The sequence below is a fragment of the Chenopodium quinoa genome, unplaced genomic scaffold, assembly GCF_001683475.1.
Source record: "Chenopodium quinoa cultivar QQ74 unplaced genomic scaffold, ASM168347v1, whole genome shotgun sequence".
In the NCBI taxonomy this organism is placed as follows: domain Eukaryota; kingdom Viridiplantae; phylum Streptophyta; class Magnoliopsida; order Caryophyllales; family Amaranthaceae; genus Chenopodium; species Chenopodium quinoa.
The window spans coordinates 363,969-372,017 of NW_018744348.1; positions in this window are offsets into that span (position 1 = coordinate 363,969).

Below are 8,049 nucleotides of genomic sequence, written 5' to 3' on the forward strand. Positions count from 1 at the left end.
TATAATAAAAGGCATATGGAGTACAGTAGTAATAGGAATATAAGATTAATTTTCTACAAGAGCATTGATTTTAAAGTAATTGAATATAAAAATAAAATAAAATAAAATAAAAAAAAGTTTATTGGGTTGCTTAATCATTATGAATCCTAGTGATTAACCGACTAAACTGTCAATCTCCATGTGAACTGAGGTACTACCCCATTGTACGTTCAAGTTTGACTCAAAATTTTATTGCCACTTGGCTTTGATTAACTAACTTTTCCTTTTCCTTTTTAATCTTTGGTATCTCGATGGACTCGATCCATAGATAAATATTGTACGGACTAAAAATTTTAGAACATGGTTTCATATTTCAAGCAACCAATTATATTTACATGATGAATTATATCATTGTTTGTTGTTTGTTTCTCTTAAAAAGTAATTAACCAATCGAGCAGCTGCATAATTGTGCCAGAGTTTTTGTTTGACTAATTCATGGAATTAATACCATTTTCATTTTAATGCAAGTATACTAAAATATTGTATTTGTAATAATTACTTCCCATATATATGATTTAACACATGCATCTATGTCTAAAAAAGAATCAACTTTAATGAGAAGGTAATGTGCAATGTGCTAATATTATTAGTACCAAGTAGTGCTTAGTTTAGCCAATAAGGGAGTTGTGTTAGCTTAATCAAGGTCTCCGACTCTCTGGTTCGAGACTTGGGAACGTGTCACTTGTTGGGAGAGTTTTCTCCTCCCAATAGGGATCTGACCCAACTTGGATCTAGATTAGTCAGAGTCTAATATGTACTGGATTACTGATTTTCATGAGACATGAAAAATAGTTCTCAACTTCTCGTATATATGTAATAAAAATGCGACTCTCATTGTTTATTTTTAATTTTTTTGAATTTAGACTTACAAAATAACTCAAATTTGATATAAGGATAAATCAAACATTTTTTAATTACTCTATAATGTTTTTAAGCAAATGTCAAAAAAATAAATAAAAAATTGATGAGCAAAAGCACAAGAACCAATAAGAGCAATGCAAAGTACCAAACCTTAATTTGATAATTGTATCCAAGGGATCACCACTGCACACACATACAGTTGCTTAATTGTATGATGGAAAAGTTTATTTTAAATGCAACATGTAAATTTACTTAGTTGATAAAGAAATCTCTGATCTAAGTCTTTAGTCAAACAATGGATGCTTGCTTTCAAGGTTTCATTTTTGTATTATAAATAAATCTCTTTTTCTAGTGTGTGATTGCTTCTTCTACTGCTTGCCTTTTTATGCTTTCTTGTTAAATTTCTCTCTCTCTTCTTTTATTTGTTTAAAACTTTTGTATCATTGTATACATGTATACTAACTTGACTATTATTCTAAACTACTCCGTACTATGTATGGTTTTTAATTATATACTTGTATAATACGGAGTAGTAATATATACAAACAAGTGTTCATTGTTTAAGATTATTTTCTATAAAGTACTTTATGTTTTGTAATAACTAAAACTTTAATAAGATTAAAGATATTTGTTATGATGCATGTGTAAAAGTATTCTAGATATTGATTTGAGTGATACACAATATGTAAAGATCCACTTGCAAATCAATTACTACTCCATACTTACGTACATTACTCTAGTATCAAACTAACAACTTTAGCAAAACAATAAGTTAAGCCAAATGGTGTTTTTTATTTTTTTTTATTTTTTTAAAAAAGGGTTAAGCCAAATCAACAGGGAAGTCTCAAAAAAAAAAAAAATATGTTTGTTGAAATACTACAGATTATTACTAATTGACATAATTTATTCTAGTTATTCCACTATTTTACATTTATTGCATGCCTTAGCTTTTTAGGAGGGTTACAGCAGGTGAGTTAGGGTCAGTAAAACTTTGTGCCCTTGCTTAACATAAGCCACAAGGATTAAGAGTAGAACAAAGATGAGTGACCTCGTGGGAAGACCTCATGTTAGTTTATATAGCTGACTCCACTTATGAGATTAACGCGTTCATATAAAAGAAGAAAAAAATGATGATGATGATGAGTTGGCTTTGTAGCTATGTGCATTTGATAAATATTATTTTGGTTGGAATGTAAATTGCTATTTTTTTGATAATTTGTGTTTAATTTCCAGTTTCACACAAACAAATCATATTTTTAATAATAAATTTTAAGAACTAAACTAGTTAAAAATCCACATGGAGAACTAACAATAATTTATTTTTATTTTAAAAAAAAAAAAAATAAGAACTCACAATAGTTTTGAATATCAATTTAATAAGCTCTAAAAATTAAGGAATCATTTATTCCCTCGAAAAATATAATTTATCTTCCACTAAATTTAAGTAAAACTATAATTTCATATTATCAAACTACATGCAAGTGTATGGTTTCCCAAAAAAAAAAAAAAAAAAAAAAAAAAAAAAAAAAAAAAAAAAAAAAAAAAAAAAAAAAAAAAAAAACTAAGTATGCAACAGGCCATAAGTCGCTCTTTATGTGCGTCTATTATCAAATTCAAGCCCACAAAAGAGCAGCTTGTTTAATATTAGCCCACTGACAATTTATGTGCGTCTATAATGCCTTCGGCCCATATCCTACATGAGCATTAAATCTATGTTCTTCACTTCTTTGCCTAATAATTGTTGCTTTTTTATAAGGAGTATTCATTATTCTTAAAGGTGTGTTTGTTTCATCTTTATTTAACTTATATTATATGAAGTATTGTTTTAGAAAAAGTAATTTTCCATAAAATAAGTTTAAACTAAATAATTCCAGAAAAAAAAAAAAAAATAAGATTAGTAAAATTTAAATAAAATAAATAAGTTGATACAAAATACAATATTCTCAGATTAAATCATATGAACCAAACAAAACCTAAAGGTCATATATCATTATCATTAATAAATTAAAAAATAGCCTGTCATAGGTTGTTTATTGCATGAGTATTAATCATAGTATTGAACTAATTTTTTTTAATTTTTATGTATGTATTGATAGTATGTTAGGATAAAGGAAGGGGAGGAGGGTCAAGGGTGGGGAGGGATGGAAGGAAGTGATGATGAGTTTTTCTTCCAAATCTCTTTATTGTAGGAGAAATTAATTTCTTATAATTTAATCCGTCTTTTTTTTTTTTTTTTTTTTTTTTTTTGCTTTTTTTGCTCCAATACCATTCCCTCTTCAATTGTTATCCAAATGGAAAATACTCCATTCCTCTATTTTCCTTCCCTCCATTCCCTTCAGTCCAAACACACTAGATCCTACATGAATTATAAACTAAGCTATATTAATGTTATTACTTGTATAATTTTACAATTTATTACTCCATATCATGTATAACGAGCTACTATATTGAGCTACGTTTAATATAAATTTACACTATATGATGTGTGACATCCACTTCACTAACTTGTGACTTGTGGAGATGTCTCATTTAAAACTCTTGTTCAATTGTGAGTGTCATTAAGAATTTAAGCACTAAGTTAAAAGTATACCTTTGATGGGCTTAGGTGGCTCCCTAAAATAGTAAGCACCTGAAAATTCTAAGTGTTTAATGTCATACGAGTACTTATTAATTAGGTCACTTGAAACAACAATATAAATTGGTCAGATGTGGTGTCCACCAATCAAAATGGACCTATGCACCCAAAAACCAATTAAAGTTAGACCCAGATAAATATATATGGTCATAACTGTTTCCCATGCTTTTTAATTGGCTTATCTACACTATAAATTATTAACGATGAGCCAATTTGTTGAAAGCTTAAAACAACCCTTGACTCTTGTTTGCTTGCTAAATTTTACTTTAGATGGCCTACTAAAAAAAATTGGGTATTAGTTAGGTGGTGATATGGCAGTGTGGTCGCCTGTGGCGGGTTCAAAAATTACATTTAGTGGGTGCAATTTACAAATAATTAATTTTATAAAGAAAAAAAAACCCAAAAGCTTAAGTATTATAATGAAAAAAACCAAAATCTTCATGATTAAAGAAATATTTTGATTTACTGAATTGAGCTGTACTGAACTGAACTAATTGGAGCTGAACTGAACTAAAATTAAACTGAAGAGAACATATCCTAAGTGGAGTTAATTGACTCCATGTATGTCTAGCTTGCTTCGGTATAGTATCATAAATAATAATACTCATGTAGACGTGTTAGACCTTATATATAGAGTTGTTAATTCGGGTAAATGGATCGGGTTTGAGTCGATTTAGGTCGAGTCAATAACATGTCGGGTTACATTCGGGTTGGGTGAATAATATGTCGGCTCTACTTTGAGTTTTCGCGGGTTAAAACGAGTTAGGGTCATTCTCGGGTTTGAGTCGGGTTCGGTTCAAGTCAATAATTTGCAGGTTATAATCAGACCAGGTCATTCTCAGGGTTTTTTTTTTTTTTTTTTTTTTTTTTTGGAAAGACTATATCGACGAGATGTTAACAAATAGATTTATAAAAGTATGTAGCTAGATAAGTTCATATACGTTCAAATAAGCTTAAATTTTTTTTTTTTTTTTAAAAAAAAAAAACAATCTACTACGCATAAGTTTACATGATTAATATTCGTACTTTCTTCTCCATTGCAACTACGGAGAATTTGAGAGTTGCACTAAATAGAAATACATAATGTCTATCTATTGACATAATTGATGAATTTGTTTTCTCTTATCCTCTATCCTCATCACATCAACTTTATATGTAGTAATTTTTTTTTTCCAACTTTCCCATTTGTAATCATTAGAAAACAAATGAGCAAATGTTTATTATCAATATATCCAACTAAGGAAAGTGTAACAAGAATATATACATTCTAAAACTAGTTGTTTCCTAAAAAACAACTCTCCCAAAACAAAAGGAGTAATGCTTATTATGGGACTTAAAAACTCGAAATGTCATAGTAGCTTCTATCTTGTCAACTAACTTACCCTTTAAAACAAATTAAATGTAATTAATAATTGAATTCAAGTATTATATTGCATGGCTTAACTTAATACACATAAATTATTCAATTTAATTTATAATAAGTATAAAAACAATGGTATAATATAGAGTATATGTTAGTGTATTGGTAAGGCAATCTAGAGATGAGTTATAAGTGTACTCCACTAAAGAAGAGACAGCTATCCCCATTAACGCAACCTCCTTAAATTTGGAACACTAACAAGTAACAACCCACACATAGGTGCTTTGCCTTGTCATTTTCTTATTTCCTCATTCCTTTCCATTTGATTTGACTTTCTTTTCCTTTCCGTTTTAATTAAAAATAAATAAAATTTTCTCATTTCCTTTTTTTTTTTTTACAAAGGATAAAAGGAAAGAAAACTAATACATATTATTGCTAAAGCAAATGAAATGGATGGCAGCCTCTCCTGCAATTTGGTGCGCCCTGTGAATACGCTCCCTATCTAATGTAAATACTACAGTGTTGAAAAGTACACCCTAAAAGTTGAATCTGCTGCACCATCCATAAATACCGGATATCTCCTCGTCCATCGCCTCGCAGAAGAGTGACCAGATTATAAGAATCTGTAAACAGAAGAAGCGATTGAATGCCTGCATTTGAAGCCCATTGCAAGGCATAGCAACAGGCTAAGGCTTGTGATTACTTCAATTATATATCATGGCCGGTGTAGATAATTTTTTATCTGGAGTAGAGCTGAGAGAGTTACAAAGGCAAACAATATATGCGGAATTTGAATTCTAAATATTAATCTATCTATATATTATACTAAAAGATAAGCGCCTCAATGTGAGGATGACAAATGTCACTCTCTCATTGGCTTATTTTAAGTATTAAATACATCTATATCTATATGTTATACTAAAAGATAAGCGTCTCAATGTGAGGATGACAAATGTCACTCTCTCATTGGATTATCTTAAGTATTAAATACATCTATAAAATTACTGTTTACATATTCAAGCATAGTTATTTTTTGTTAAACTTCAAACAATAAAATCAAGTTTCTATACATGCATAAGATTTTCATGATTTCCTAACATAAATATTGATTTAATTTTTTTATAATAAATATATGCTTTCCAATACTACAAATAATCCATAAAGTCTTTCCAATCTTTATTTATAGTCAAGTTAAAGAATAATAACTAATTTGAAGCAATATGATTAAAGTGACATAATTAAGGAAACAAATATTTCGTATTTTGAAAGGCTAATATTGTTTTTTTTATGAAAATTAAATAAAATCGATAGAATTTAGTTTGACGTCAATTATGAAATCAATACAAACATTTTTAAAAAAATCAGATGTACAATAAAATATGGTGCACCTATTATAAAAGCTACCCTGTAAAGAATGATAGTTATTTATGCTTTATTGATAAAAGTTACCCAAAATAGTCTACAAGTTATCCTAAATTCAATTCAAGTAATCGGATGAATACAAAATTTTTTGATAAAGATACAAAATAGTGTAAAAATTACTTTTATCGTTTGTTGTAGTCCTTGACAAATACTGAATGTTGAGCCGAAATGTTGTCTTGGAAAAAAAATACATAATCTTGAACATAAATTTAATTTTAATCGGCCTTTCAATTTCTATAAAATGTCTTTTACAATGACCTTTTTGTTTTTCTTGCATAAAAAAAATGAACCAAAAACCAATCAACACAAGAAGAATAAAAGTTAAATTGAATTAGACATTTGACGAAAAAGGGATAGATATAAAATGTATTATAACTATTATTCGTGTTTTAAATTGTAATATTCGTATTAAAAATGCTATTACTTATGATTTTTTTTAGAACAACTAACATTTTGATTTAAAAATCGTGCATTGCTCATGTACTATACTAGATATACAACAATCATGTGCAATAATTTATGTTGTTTTATATATAATAATACTTTTAACTATAATAGTATGTGTATATAATATAATTTTTTTATTTATAAAAAAGTATATGTATATAATATAATATTTTATAACACGTGTCCTCCATACTAAGTGTTTGGTTGTTGGTGTAGTGGTGATTGAGACTACGCTTGGTAGGGAGGACCTGTGTTCGCTCCCCTGCAATAACAATTGGAAGGGGAATGAAACCTAATAGCCTAGAACAGATCCTCAAATCTGGATTAGTCCAAAGGGTGAACCGGATAGAACACCCAAAACTCAATGCATATATGACGGGAATTAACTTATCCTTTATCTATCTTATACAAAACTCCAAAGTCTATTTTTTTTTAAAATATAATAATAACATTTGTAATTTTTTGTTAATATGAAAGATATAAACCTATCAAAATGTATATATAGTTAAATTGTTTAATAACTTATATCGAATGCGTAGTTTTATTAAAATTATTTGCATGTAATCATTAAATGTGTTGGATGTTGTGTAGCTATGCAATGTCCAAAACTTTAGTTGAGCGACTTTGATTAAGTGATTGTACGGTAAAAAGATATTGACTTCGACCTTGAAACCTAATAGTCTAATAAATTCTAAATAGAAAAATTAAAACTGAAGGAAATGAAAATAGTAAATGGCTTTAAATATTGAAATAAACATAACCTTTTAAATCAATTTAGCGAATTCAAGAGACAATTTTAAGGTTTTTAAAATTAAATGGGGGAAAATATATGTAAAAAGAACATTTTTAGATATATAAATGTCCATGCACTATTATAAGAGTTTTGTTAACCATTTTATAATTAACGTAGGGATAAATCTTAGTAATATATACTCCGTATATTTTATTTATATAAAATTATCCGCATCCATACCTATATATATACGAAGTATTTGTGTTGTATACTATATTTAATCAGCTGTTGGTTATATATATGACTATTATATAATATATAGTTTTTGGCACAATGCTTAACTTAGAAAAATATATGTTCTGGTAGGTCAAATATAAGGTTATTATTGTGTCTATAGATTTAATGAGTGCGACGGGTAAATAAAACATGTATACATTAGATTGATTGTAGCTATTGATGCGGATGGTATGATAAGAAAATTTTAGTTTTTTCTCAACGGGAGATATAAATAAATTAGTCCACTTCTTATATAGCTATGTGGAGTATTCTTCA